Source organism: Moschus berezovskii, chromosome 4, assembly GCF_049115385.1.
Source record: "Moschus berezovskii isolate FMDL1 chromosome 4, NW_MosBer_1.0, whole genome shotgun sequence".
Classification (NCBI taxonomy): domain Eukaryota; kingdom Metazoa; phylum Chordata; class Mammalia; order Artiodactyla; family Moschidae; genus Moschus; species Moschus berezovskii.
This window is the reverse complement of record NC_142463.1, coordinates 91,144,103-91,158,774: the sequence shown is the minus strand read 5'-3', so window position 1 is coordinate 91,158,774 and position 14,672 is coordinate 91,144,103. Positions and strand designations below refer to the sequence as shown.

The following is a 14,672-nucleotide window of genomic DNA, read 5'->3' as shown; positions in this document are numbered from 1 at the left end:
CATTCTGAAAGAGATGGGAATACCAGACCACCTGACCTACCTCTTGAGAAACCTATATGCAGATCAGAAAGCAACAGTTAGCACTGAACATGGAACAACAGACTGGTTCCAAATAGGAAAAGGAGTACGTCAAGGTTGTATACTGTCACCCTGCTTATTTAACTTATATGCAGAGTACATCATGAGGAACGCTGGGCTGGAAGAAGCACAAGCTGGAATCAAGATTGCCGGGAGAAATATTAATAACCTCAGATATGCAGATGACACCACCCTTATGGCAGAAAGTGAAGAGGAACTCAAAAGCCTCTTGATGAAAGTGAAAGAGGAGAGTGAAAAGGTTGGCTTGAAGCTCAACATTCAGAAAACAAAGATCAAGGCATCTGGTCCCATCACTTCATGGGAAATAGATGAGGAAACAGTGGGAACAGTGTCAGACTTTATTTTTTTGGGCTCCGAAATCACATGGATGCTGAATGCAGCCATAAATTAAAAGACGTTTACTCCTTGGAAGGAAAGCTATGACCAACCTAGACAGTATATTAAAAAGCAGAGACATTACTTTGCCAACAAAGGTCCATCTAGTCAAGGCTATGGTTTTTCCAGTGGTCACGTATGGCTGTGAGAGTTGGACTGTGAAGAAGGCTGATCGCCAAAGAATGGATGCTTTTGAACTGTGGTGCTGGAGAAGACTCTTGAGCGTCCCTTGGACTGCAAGGAGATCCAACCAGTCCATTCTAAAGGAGATCAATCCTGGGTGTTCACTGGAAGGACTGATGCTAAAGCTCAAACTCCAATACTTTGGCCACCTCATGTGAAGAGTTGACTCACTGGAAAAGACTCTGATGCTGGGAAGGATTTGGGGGCGGGAGAAGGGGTCGACAGAGAATGAGATGGCTGGATGGCATCACCGACTCGATGGACATGAGTTTGAGTGAACTCCAGGATTTGGTGATGAACAGGGAGGCCTGGCATGCTGTGATTCATGGGGTCGCAAAGAGTCGGACACGACTGAGCGACTGAACTGAACTGAATGAGGAGAAAACAATGATTTTTTTTTAAAGTAATGTATACACAAATATTATATAATTATAATATAGAAAACTGATAAGTATATAAAGGAGATCAAAGGAAAAGAGAGATCAGAGACAGAATAGCAGGAAGCTACTGTAATAGCTCAGTTGGGAAATGACACAGGCCTGTATAGTAGCTGTACAGCTGAAGGCGGGCAGTGGTTTTCTGAAGGTAAAACTGACAAACTCCATAGCTGATTAGAGGTTATTACTGAGGCTTTTATTAAAAGGATTGAAGAACAGTCAAGATACTTCTCAGATATCTACCTTGGGCAATTTAGGGGGCTGGTGGCATACCTCCTCCAATTAAGATAGGAAATATAAAAGAAGATTTAAAAAGAAAGTTAAATCTTTCTGCCAAAAATTAAGCTTGAGATTCCTATAAGAAAAGCAAGTAAACAACTGACAGACCAAGTCTGGAAGCTCAGTAGAAACCAATAAGGACTTAGGAGTGGGTGTTACAAAAAGATGGTAGTAGTTGAAACCATAGCAGATGAGATCAAACAAGGAGAATTTATTAATTCAGTGAAAACAGAAGAAAGCTAAGAACTGAACTCTGAGAAACAACCATATTTTACTATCCAGATGAACAGGAACCTGAGAAATAAATGAGGTGGGAGATGTTTGTGCTGGATACTAGTAATCCTATTAACTCTTATCTGTACCAAGTAATCGGAGAAGGCAATGGCAAGCCACTCCAGTACTCTTGCCTAGAAAATCCCATGGACGGAGGAGCCTGGTAGGCTGCAGTCCGTGGGGTCGCTAAGGGTCGGACACGACTGAGCGACCTCACTTTCACTTTCACACATTGGAGAAGGAAACGGCAACCCACTCCAGTGTTCTTGCCTGGAGAATCCCAGGGACAGGGGAGCCTGGTGGGCTGCCGTCTATGGGGTCACACAGAGTGGGGTCACACAGAGTCAGACATGACTGAAGTGACTTAGCAGTAGCAGCAGCAGTACCAAGTAATCCTTTCATTTCTAAGAGTGCAAAAAAGCTGACTATTAAACACAAGAGACAGATCCCCATATCCCTAACCCCCTTTTCAGGCTCCCAAGTGATTCTCAGTCTGGGGGTTACTGTCATTTTAACAAGAGGTAAATTCATCATCTCTCTTATCCAAAAATGTGTATCTTTTGAGAGGGAATCCTTATATAGCAAGGCTCATTTATGCTTCCCAAATTGCCTCCTAGGGCAATAGCATTTGGGGAAAAGCACGCAGACATGGCCAAATTATTTTGGGTATTCTATAACAACAAAATATTTGGCCCCCGTTTCTCAACTCGAGGAGCAAGACAGTCAACTTACAAAGTTATTTTTCACATGTTTTGTAAGCACAGAAAAATAATTTTCTTTACACCAAATAAGTACCATGGATTGTAAATGTATACACATATGCACACATGCAAATATAAGAATAATACAGCTAAGGAATCGCATACAAATACCAATGAGGAATAATGTAGATGAATATTTTCTTTTTAAAGGGGGTTAGTTCTAACTTATTACTGCCAAGTTAGAAAACCACTATGTTCTTCCAAGCAAATCCCATGCCTTTTTATGGAAATCTCCTGTGCCCTGCACTCCCAACACAGCACCAGAAAATTTCTCACTCTGGTTAAGATTCCCCGACAAATAAGGAGGATAAGAATAAACATTACACTATGTTTATATTTTAAGTCAATCTTGAATCCCTAACACTATGGCTCAAGTTATAATATAACAATTTTTTCATGCTTCAAACTTCAGTAAAACTACTTCTAAATTTCAGAAAATAACATAACGATTTTCCCCGTGATACAAATAGACCTGCTTTTTCTGTTTTTAAATATTTAAATAATTACAAGATGAAATGATTTCTACTGTACAACTGAACCTATGAAACAAAATTAAAGCAAATTTAGTTGTGACAAGAAATTTTGGATAAAAAATGTTTTACATTAAGGAACACTGAAACTTCTTAACAAGCAGTTATACTGTTGGTTATATTTAAGTATTTACAGAAGCTGTGAATATTTTAAATCTGACAACTGACCACAACATATTGGGGATGGGTGGGGATGGTGGTAAGTAATATGGAAATGATGGTAAGACTTAATTTTCTAAAATAAAGAACAACGTTCCTCATAGTACATCATAGTGAAAAGTCAATCGTTTCTGTAACGTGAAGTCATAGTACTATCCCACTGAGAGAGTATCTTCCTAGATATTTTCTCCTCTTGTTCTTCTCAAGACTAGTACTTTGGGGGGAGGATATATATGGGGATAAAATAATCAGACATAATCACTGGAAGGACTGAGGCTAAAGCTGAAACTCCAATACTTTGGCCACCTCATGTGACGAGTTGACTCACTGGAAAAGACTCTGATGCTGGGAAGGATTGGGGGTGGGAGGAGAAGGGGACGACAGAGAATGAGATGGCTGGATGGCATCACCGACTCGATGGACATGAGTTTGAGTGAACTCCGGGAGTTGGTGATGGACAGGGAGGCCTGGTGTGCTGTGATTCATGGGGTAGCAAAGAGTCGGATATGACTGAGCGACTGAACTGAACTGAATATACTTACAAATGAACTTTATAAATTAGTCTTCACACTCTAAAACCAGGTAGCTCAGCTCAACAGTACTTTCCTACCCCTTACCAAATGAAAGAAGATAAGCTCCTGGAAATAGAAGAGGCAAGCAGGGACTCTCAAAAAGAACAGACAATTAGTCACTGATTTGAGTAAAATCTGACAAAAGGCAATAAATTCAACAAGCAGCAGAACAAAAGCCAAAGAAAACAGAATTAAGAGGATCTATAAAACACTGTAAAATAAATGTAATATCCTTGAAGAAACTGTGAAGCTATTAAATCTACATAAAAGACCCTGGAGAGACTTGCCTGGCAATCGAGTGGTTCAGAATCCGCCTACCAATGCAGGGGACACGAGTCTGATCCCAGGTCTGGCATGACACCACATGCCTTGAACAACTAAGCCCAGACAAAACTACTGAATGTGTGCTCTGGAGCCCTCAAGCCAAAACTGTTGAAGCTTACACTCCTACAGCCTGTGCTCCATAACAATGAGAAGCACCCCTGCTTGCTGCAAATAGAGAAAGCCCATGCAAAGCAATGAAGACTCAGTGCAGCCAAAAAGTAAATAAATAAATCATAAAAAATTTAAAAATAAAATAATGCAGAAGTCATGTTGTATGGCTTCTGGAGCTAGAAAGGGTGCCAGAAATTCCTCCTGGATCTCTATTTGAAGTCATGCCTTTGGGCCCAGAGCTAAAAGGCTGCCCTGAAGGGGCCACTTGGGAAAAACCACAGAGATGGACAGAGCAGCCAGAGGAGCCCCAGCGGTTGAGACCTACTAACGAAGAAGATAATTCCAGACGGACACCATTTGACTGCAACACTCAGAGGAGAGACCTTGGCCATATCTTCCTAGATGAGTCATTCCCTAATTCCATACTCAAGAAACTATGGACGATAATACATGGTTATTGTGTTGAAGTAAAAGTCGCTCCATCGTGTCTTTGTGACCCCGTGGACTAGAATTCTCTAGGCCTGAATACTGGAGTGGGGAGCCTTTCCCTTCTCCAGGGGATCTTCCCAACGGAGGAATCAAACTCAGGTCTCTCGCATTGCAGGCAGATTTTTTACTAGCTGAGCCACCAGGGAAGGCCACTGAATACTGGAGTGGGTAGCCTGTCCCTTCTCCAGCGGATCTTCCCAATCCTGGAATCAAACCAGGGTCTCCTACATTGCAGGTGGATTCTTGACCAACTGAGCTATCCGGGAAGCCCGGTTACTGTCTTAAGCCACAACATTTTGAATGGTTTGACTACTAAAAACAGAAGGAGGAAAGGAAAAAACAAAAGAACAAAGAACAGATGGACAAACTGAAAATAATGGATAACCTAAATATCATAAATTACATGAGTACATATTCAAAAGGAAAAATGACAATTAAAATGCAAGACAAAACTTATGTATAGCAAAAGTTGACAGAATCAAAGGGAAAACTAGTCAAACACAAAATCAGGATTAGATTTTAACAAACTCAATAACTGAAAGAAAAGTAAGATAAAGTCAGTAAGCATATATTAAGGATGTGACCAAATAATGAATCAACTTAATTCAGATGACATATATAAAACACCACACCCCACACCCAGCAACTGCAAATTATACATTTTTCTAAATTGCATATGGATCATTTATTATGACAGACAATGCTGGGCCATAAATCATGTTTAAACAAATTTCAAAGGACTGAAATCATACAAAGTGTACATTCTGACCGTAATGCAATTAAATTAGGAACCAATACAAAAATATATAATCTCAAAATATTTTTAAGTTAACACAATCCTAAATAATATATGGGTCAAAGAAGAAATCAAGATGGAAAGTAAAGGATCAGAGCTAAATGATAATAAAAATATATATCAGCAAAAATTATAGCTAAGTATTTGATTATCACTGTAAAATAAGTACAAAAATCTGAAAATAAAACTGTGATTATCTCAACCTTTTAGTTTGGGAGAAGACAGAAAGGAAGGCATGTTAAAGTCTTTCTCTTCTTGGGAAGAGCATAAAGATATTGAATCTTTTTCCAAATACTGAAAAAATATAAATCAAAGCGTGAAAAATATAATGTCAACAACTAAATTACATATAACTTAAAAATCACTAGAGGAAAACAAGCAAAGAAAACTTGAACAGTGCCAGAGTCACAAAATGAAAACTAAACAACACGAAAGAAAGGTAAAGAGAAGGGTATAGGAATAAGACAAAATAGATCAGTAATCCCAATAAAAAGAAATCCTCCTAAATCCTAATTCTGCAAACCACAAATGATAAAAGTTTATTCTATGAAGACTATGATGACAAACTTAGAAAACAATACACTTATCTTGCATGCAGCAAATCTTCTAACATGCTATATTAATAGCTGGCTTTGTCTTTTCTTGTTTTAAATACTGAATTCAGTATTTAACAACAGAATGCCTGAACTACAGTAAGCGTTTCTTTTGTGGCAATTCACTCTAAAAACATCTCTAGATACGGTCATCTATTCCTTTGAACTCTGTGCTCACTAAATAGAGTACATTCCATTTCTGGATAATTTTAAATTGCCGTTTCTTTGTAGTGGCTACTTGTTGGGCCCCTGACTCTGATGCTAAACAGAATAAAGAGAATTCCTCTCCCAGGCTACGCTCCTTCAGATATTTGAGGACAGCTATTTCCCCCAACCATAACCTCTTTTTCAATAAGCAGTCCTATTTCCTTTTTCAAATGATAGTTTCAAATTCTGTATTCATTCTGTTTCCTCTGCAAAAGTTTTAGGTCTTACACTTTCTTAAAAGTAATATATGCTAATTAGTACTACTAACAGGCATTATGAAAAGGCTTATAATAAAAAGAGCAGTCACTGTATCTGTGTGTGTGAGTGAGTGAGTGTGTGAGAGAGTGTGTGAGTGAGTGTGTTAGTTATTCAGTCACGTCCGACTCTTTGTGACCCCATGGTCTAGAGCCTGCCAGGCTCCTCTGTCCATGTGATTTTCCAGGCAAGAATACTGGAGTGGGTTGCCATTTCCTTCTCCAGGAGATCTTCCCGACCCAGGAATTGAACCTGGGTCTCTCACATTGCAGGCAGACTCTTTACCATCTGAGCCATCAGGGAAGCCCTAAACCTTCACCTACTTCCAACTTCTAGTTCTTTCTCTGAACATTCTCCATACTTCTGAGTAAGATATTTATACTTCTATCTCTTTATTTTTAGTTTTAGATATTGCTATTATGGTAGGTGAGAATTCTAGCTCTCTAAACACACAGCAAAATAATATACTAAGATTACATTTCCTTTTTCATATAATGTGTGTTTATTCTGGAATTGTCTACCAACATTTTCTACCCAAACTTGTCAGATAATCTATCAATATCATACCCTTCTCTCCCCTGCTCCCGTCAAAATCCTTCCTGGAGCTTGCTGTAATCTGTACCAGTTGCTCTCTAGGCCTGCAGATGTCTATCAATCTAAGACTTTGTTATGTGTTGGTGTGCTTCACAGTGCCTATCCACAGAGGTGACCACTACTAATTCTTCTTTCCTTTTGTCTATGGCTTTATTTTCCCCAACACCACAAAGGAATGCAGTTCCAATACGATCATATCTCACAAATTTTCAAGAGAAGCTGGAATTCTAATGTTTGGGAAAGCTTCCAGTTTGCTTTAAGCTTGGAATTAAACTCAAATTATTTGTGTGTGTGTTTACATGTATATATATAAATATATATATGTATATATAAATATATATATGTATATATATAAATATATATATGTATATATAAATATATATATGTATATATATTTTTAAATTGGAGTATACTTGCCTTATAATGCTGTGTTGGTTTCTGCTGTAGAACAATGAGAATCAGCTATATGCTTACATATCTTCCCTCCCTCCGGAGCCTCCTACCCCTTCGAGGTCATCACAGAGCACTGAGGTGAGCTCCCTGACCACTACTATTTCTACTGCTCCTCCAGAAAATAAGGAATTTGTCCCTATAAGTCAGCATCTTCTTTAAGTACACTGTCTCAATCAATTGAACAGTGTGAATATGAACTACAGAGCTGGTGACAATATTTTTTTAAAAGAGAAAGAAAGAAAACACTAAATTATAGATCATTTTCAGTACTGTGCCATCACTTTTTCGAACCATCACTTTTTCGAACAGGCATCGAAAACTTAAAAGAAGAACTTTTAAAAGCACAACGTCTCCACTGCTTCTTAGGTTCTTACATTTCTTTGAGGGCTTCCCCAGGTGGTGTTAGTGGTAAAGAACTTGCCTGCCAATACAGGAGACATAAAAGACATGGGTTCGATTCCTGGGTCAGGAAGACCCCCTGGAGGAGGGCATGGCAATCCACTCCAGTATTCTTGCCTGGAGAGTCCCATGGACAGAGGGGCCTAGTGGCTACAGTTCACAGGGTCACAAAGAGTCGGACATGACTGAAGCAACTTGGCACAGTACATTTCTTTACTAAATGACACTTCCTTCTTTATATATTAAAAAGGATCACAAATACTACCATTCTAAAAGAAACTCACCCATCAGTTATCCCCAAATAAGTTTTTACTAAAACTTTTAATAAATTATGACTGAGACAATTATTCCATTCATCGTACCCTTGACATTCTCTACAAATTCAGATAAAGGATTAAAATGTTTAATCAACCATATTACTTTTTCAGGAGTAAAATTTCTGGCAAATTTGATCAGTGGTCTTGAAAGGTTTAATACTAGTATGGAACAAACGCAATAACCTACCATTTGAAGTTATTCCTTAAAAAATGTGTTAGTAATTATATATTTTTTGTTTATAATAATCTTTGTAGCATCTGTAGTTACATCTCTTTTATTATGGTCTCTCTTCTGATCCATCCTAGTAGATCTATTAATTCTATTAGTCTTTTTCTAAAAATCAACTTTGGCTCTGTTGATTCTTCATTGTTGGTTTCTTTTATATTTCTTTAGCATTTACTTTTATGTCTATTATTTCCTTCTTTTCTTTATTCTGTCCTTTTTCTAATTTAGATTGAGTGTCTGGCTCTTTCATATTTAGCCTTTCTTCTTTTCCAAAGAGTATCTCAGAGCCTCCATCAGGGATCTCTTTCTTCTACCTAAAGTGTATCTTCTAGAATTTCTCTTAATGATATTCTACTGGTGGTAAAACGTTTAATTTTTCTAAAAACTTTATGTACCTACACTCTTAAAAGATATTTTAGCTTTAATAGTTATTTATTCTTAGCACACCATAGTTATTCTTTTGGTTTCCGTTTCAATTTTTCCTTTTAATAAACTAGTCTAATAGTAGATCTTTTTTTAAAGGTAATCTGTCTTCTTCAGACTATTTTTAAGATTCCTGATTATGTGCAAATTTAACTATGACATGTTTCAGTTCAGTTCAGTTCAGTCGCTCAGTCGTGTCCGACTCTTTGCGACCCCATGAATCACAGCACACCAGGCCTCCCTGTCCATCACCAACTCCCAGAGTTCACTCAAACTCATGTCCATCGAGTCGGTGATGCCATCCAGCCATCTCATTCTCTGTCGTCCCTGTCCCTTCCCATCCCCAATCCCTCCCAGCATCAGAGTCTTTTCCAGTGAGTCAACTCGTCGCAGGAGGTGGCCAAAGTATTGCAGTTTCAGCTTTAGCATCAGTCCTTCCAATGAACACCCAGGATTGATCTCCTTTAGAATGGACTGGTTGGATCTCCTTGCAGTCCAAGGGACTCTCAAGAGTCTTCTCCAGCACCACAGTTCAAAAGTTTAGGTATTGTTTTTTCCTCTCTTGTTCAGGATACACTTCTTGAATTTATGCCGTTTTGCAATTTTAGAAATTCTCAATTGTAAACTCTTCAAATATTATTTCTACTTGACTTTTCTTCACATCTGTATTCTGCTTTGATAACTGTTAGATCTTCTTATGCTTTTCTTGTACTGGTTAAGGTAATACAAGACTGGGCTGATACAGTAAGAGATTCTACTATGGCTTAAACAAAATTCAAGTTTTTTTCCTCTCTCACATGACAGTAGAAAGGGATAGTTCAGGACTGGTTTGGCAGCTTCGCAGTCTGAGAGCTAAGCTCTTATATCTTGTTGTTCTGTCATCCTTAGAGTACTGCCCTGTGCCACATAGCTAAAAATAGTCCACCACCATGTCCACATTCCAGTCTATGGGAAGGAAGGAGGAGGAAGGAGATGGCGTATCTTTCTTCTTATAGGCATAAACCATAAAGCTTAAAACCTATGCACACATAACGTCCACTTGCATCCAAACTGCTGAAACCAACACACAGTCAAACCTCACTATCAGAAAGACACTGAGATGGAAGCTAGAGCTGGAGAGCAAAGCTTCCGACTAATACAACGATTACTCAGATGAAAAAAGAAATCAAGGGAATTTAACAATCTCTGCCCTAATTTTCAATTCTCTTTTCTTCTCTTACATATGGTCCATCTGTGTCTCTGCATTTTGGTTAATTTATTTTTCACATCATCTTCCAGCTCACGAATTTCCTAATCTATTGTTAAACCTATGTATTGAATTTAAAATTTCTATTTGTATTTTTCATTTCCAAAAGTTCTTTTATTCATTATTTTGTCAAAGCCATTGGTAATTCTCCTTCTCACAGCGTTATGGTAAAATGTTCAGAAGTCTGAACTTAGGATCCATACTGCCTGACTAGAATCCTGCTCTACTATTTACTAAACTCTGACGAGAACATTGACTACTAAGAATCTGGGAATGACACTATCAAACAGAATATGGGAGACTATCACGCTATCCAAAAATATTCCCTAAAAAAAAAAGAAAAATAAGAGTGAATGCCTATCTTCTTTTAGCAACAGAGTAAATCACCATAAAGTACATCAGAGCTTTTCATATGTAGTATAATCTACTTAGATGAATATTCTTCAGCAACTGTTATCATTACAAGCAAATAAAACATTTGTAAACCATGAAGAAAATTTTATAGGCAGTGACTAATACTTTCTATGTTGCCCCCAAAAGTTTTTTCCTTAAAAGTAAGTCTTACTAAATTAATTTTACTAATCTATGCTAAGTATATCAATTATAGAATCCTGATGTCAGAATCTTGACATTTCCATAAATAGAGATATTTACTCTAATGTTATTCCCTTAAGGGCATCGCCATATAAATTACATAAATCTGAAAATTTAAGACTAACACTAGAGCAAGTCATAGCAAATATTTTTTAAAAAAGTACGAATTTAAAGAGGCTTCCCAGGTGGCGCTAGTGGTAAAGAATCTGCCTGCTAATGCAGGAGATATAAGAGACCTGGGTTGGATCCGTGGGTCAGGAAGATACCCTGGAGGAGAGAATGGCAACCCACTCCAGTATCTTGTCTGGAGAATCCCATGGACAGAGTAGCCGGTGAGCTACAGTCCTTAGGGCCGCAAAGAATCAGATACGACTAAAGTAACTTAGCATGCATGCACATGAATTTAAAATAATTTTCAGAGCAAAACATCATACCTGTCACAAATTTCTGAACTCTTCACTTCTTATAACGAATGGAAATGTTGTGATCTTTCCTAGAAGGGAAAGTAAAACGATGTGACCAATAACCTCTATAGAGCATTTTATCATGTACAAAGCTCTTTCCTTTATATGTTTTAGTTTACCATATCAAAACTGTATATGATTTTCCCCACTATAAAGTTAAGGAAACCATCGAACGTTTAACTTGAATTAATGACTTATGTGCAAAGTAACTAGGAAGCTCTAGTCAAACCTATCCTGATAGTAAATGCCATTCTCTTTTCAATGTATTCTGCTTTGTTATGTAACAACAACAAAACAACATTAATAGCATATATTTACTGAGAACTTACCACTTAATATACAATTTCCTTAGGCACTACCATGAAAAATCCTCACAAAAGTCTTAATGAGGTAGGTACTATAATTTGCCCAAACCACACATCTGGCAGCCTGGATCCCGAGTTCACACTCTAACATGCTAGCTCACCTCTACTCTTATATGTGCATAGAAACTTGTAAACATATGGAATACCTCTGGGAAGAAATTGAGGAATTAGGGGACAAGGAAAGATTTTTACTATATGCCTTACATACATTTCTTGAAGGCAACAAAGAGGAAGGGGCTGGGGTAGGAATTCACTACAGACATGGAATTTCATGGGGAAAAAGGTGTGGATTCAAGACAGTGAAAAGCCTAATAAAAAATTATTTAAAAAAAGTCCAGGTGGTTTGAGCTTTTACAATGAACAGCTGGGAGAAAGCTAGGGAAAAAGAATGAGTACAGATGTGGTTTAAATAGTGTTAGGCTAGCAAGCTACCAAAGACCCTGTATGATAAAAGACCTGAAATTTTCCTATCAGAGGAAGAAAGCCACTTAAGGTTTTTTAATAGATAATTCGAGGGGAAAAAAAGATTAAAAAAAAAAAAGCTCCCAACTTCCATAAGTGTGTAGGTAAGAACAAAGGATTGAGAAATTGGAGCAGGGAGTCCAGTCAGGAGAACAAAGAATGGGGCTGGACTTTGAGACACAGAGAGGGTTAGCCTTAAAGTAAGGGGACATAGTTCAGCAACATTGCTGTGAACACCAAGTCAGATAAATCATATATAGCACTTAGCACAGTGCCTGGCTAAAAAACAACAACTACTACTATTATCGCTGCTTTACTACTGTAATTAGTTACTGGTATTTGGAAAAGAATTGTAGAAAGGTAATGTAACACAAGAGTGCACAGTACTGTCAGATTAGGAACCCCAAATCAGGAGGCAGCATAATCAAATTTATTGATTCTGAACTTTACTGAATTGAAGGGTCATCAGTTCTCTGAAACTGTAGTATTTGCTATTTGAAGTACTATTTGTAATTGGCATATTACGATGTAACATTGGTCTTCATTTCCAACTTAAAACGCCTAAAAATGCCTAACAGGTTTTTAGATTTGTGAATTTTAGTTGAAATGTATTTTACGATGTTACTAAACCTGCAGAAATATTGAAATATTTCAGAGAACTTATTCACTGTACATTTATTTATAAAAGTTATGAACTGTAAAAAAAAAAAAAAGAAAACCAATATTAAAGAAAGATGTGGAGAAAAAAAAAAAATGTTAGCACACAGAGTGAAGTGGAGACAAAGGAACCCCTAAGAACCCCTGATGAAAAGAAACCCCTGGCATGTCTGTATCCTTGTGTGAGCCTGGGAAAGTTATTTGTTAATATACAATTTCCTTATTAGGGAAACACAGCTGGATTAAGATACTGGTTCCTGATAATTAAAACAAAATAACGTATTTTAAGTAGGTACGAAATGCTTAAAACATGGGAGAAGTTAAATGCTTTCCCCTCCTAAAGTAAAAACATAGGATGAACATTTTGGTTTGATGAAAACACTGCCAGATTAGAAAACCACTGCTCATATTCTAGTTTACTAGTCTGTTTGCTTTCAGTTCAGTTCAGTTCAGTCACTCAGTCGTGTCCGACTCTTTGCGACCCCATGAATTACAGCACGCCAGGCCTCCCTGTCCATCACCAACTCCCGGAGTTCACTCAAACTCATGTCCATCGAGTCGGTGATGCCATCCGGCCATCTCATTCTCTGTCGACCCCTTCTCCCGCCCCCAATCCTTCCCAGCATCAGAGTCTTTTCCAGTGAGTCAACTCGTCGCATGAGGTGGCCAAAGTATTGCAGTTTCAGCTTTAGCATCAGACCTTCCAATGAACACCCAGGATGCTTTAAGAACTTCAAATCTATCTTAGCATGGCCAGACTGTCATGAATTTCTGATTCGCAGAAACTCTGAAGGTTCCTGTGGCCAGAGCATTGGCTCTGTGACAAGAAATAACAGGTATAGACACCTTTGTCTTTAAAATTTCCTGTTGAGGGCAGTCTTAGTCCTAACAAACTTTATATTTGAGATGAGAGGAGTTCAGAAGAATATAATAAGGAAATTATTTAAAGCTTTCTTTCATGAGACAAATCAATTTGATCAGGTCTCAAAATGGACCATTAAATAAGAACTAAACTTAATCAGGGGATACTGTGTTTTGTGTCTAATGCTAAGAAATACACAAAAAATACATAAATACTGATTTTTAGTTTCTAGGATTTTTATATTGAAGAAGAGTAACACAGGGTGAGAGATTTTATTTTCCTGTAATGGAACCAAATGGGGATTCTATAAATGGGAGATCCTAATTTACCAATTAAGAGTTATGAACTGCTGACCACCTAGGTTTATAAATGGAATTCATGATAAGAATCAGTTCCAAACATTCTTTTTTTGTATGGCCATGAAAATCCTAGTAGATTAAGCTACCGTAAGTTTATACCTCAATCACTGCAATAGCCTCTTACTGAGTCCCTTCACATCCAATTTTCCCCTCTCCAATCTTTCTCCCACAGTGAAGACAGAATGATCTTTATTAAAAAGACATATTTCATCATGTTAGTGACCCTCCTCCCAAATCCCTCCAGTTAAGATACTTTAGTGATCTGCCACCACCCTTAAGGATAAAGCCACAATATGTTGGCATGGCCTGCAAGAGTCTGCACAGTTTGGTCCCTAATTCCCACACTAGCGTTATCTCACAGTGTGCTCCCTCTTCTCTCTGCATGCTCCAGCCAAATTGGCTTTATACCATTTTCCCCACTGTGCCATGCTCTCTCCTGACAGACTCTGGTCAGCTGGTAAACTGTTCTGGAGAAAAATAAAGCATGAAAGGGGGTACAGGGAGTTCATAGGGCTTGAAGATTTGCAACATGAAAAAAGTGATATTCAAGTAAAGATCTAAATGCAATGGTAAAGAAGGAGTCATGTGGACATCTGAAGGAAATGGAAAAGTCTTGAGATGCCTGGTGACTTCTATAGAGAAAGGAGGGCACCCTAATTGGAGGACAATGATGAGAGGATTAGTAGGAGGTAAGATAAGAGATGAAACAGCTAAATATGGGCTTTCAGGCCATAGTTAAGAACACTGGCTTTTACTTGGTATGACAAGGGAAGTCACAGGATAGTTCTGATCAAAGGATGACAAGTTC

At 37.9% G+C, this 14,672-nt stretch overlaps 1 protein-coding gene across 4 annotated transcripts in view; it reads right to left on the bottom strand.

The window, feature by feature from the left end:
- Nucleotides 1-14,672, bottom strand: part of RAP1A (RAP1A, member of RAS oncogene family) — a 77,918-nt gene that overhangs the window by 22,351 nt on the left and 40,895 nt on the right. For 2 of the 4 annotated variants that reach the window (XM_055404064.2, XM_055404063.2), the window contains exon 2: nt 11,130-11,188. The exons of the other annotated variants lie outside the window; for them this stretch is intronic. The gene's annotated coding sequence lies outside the window, so the exon portion shown is untranslated. The remainder of the gene's footprint in view (nt 1-11,129; nt 11,189-14,672) is intronic. 4 annotated transcript variants of the gene reach the window in all.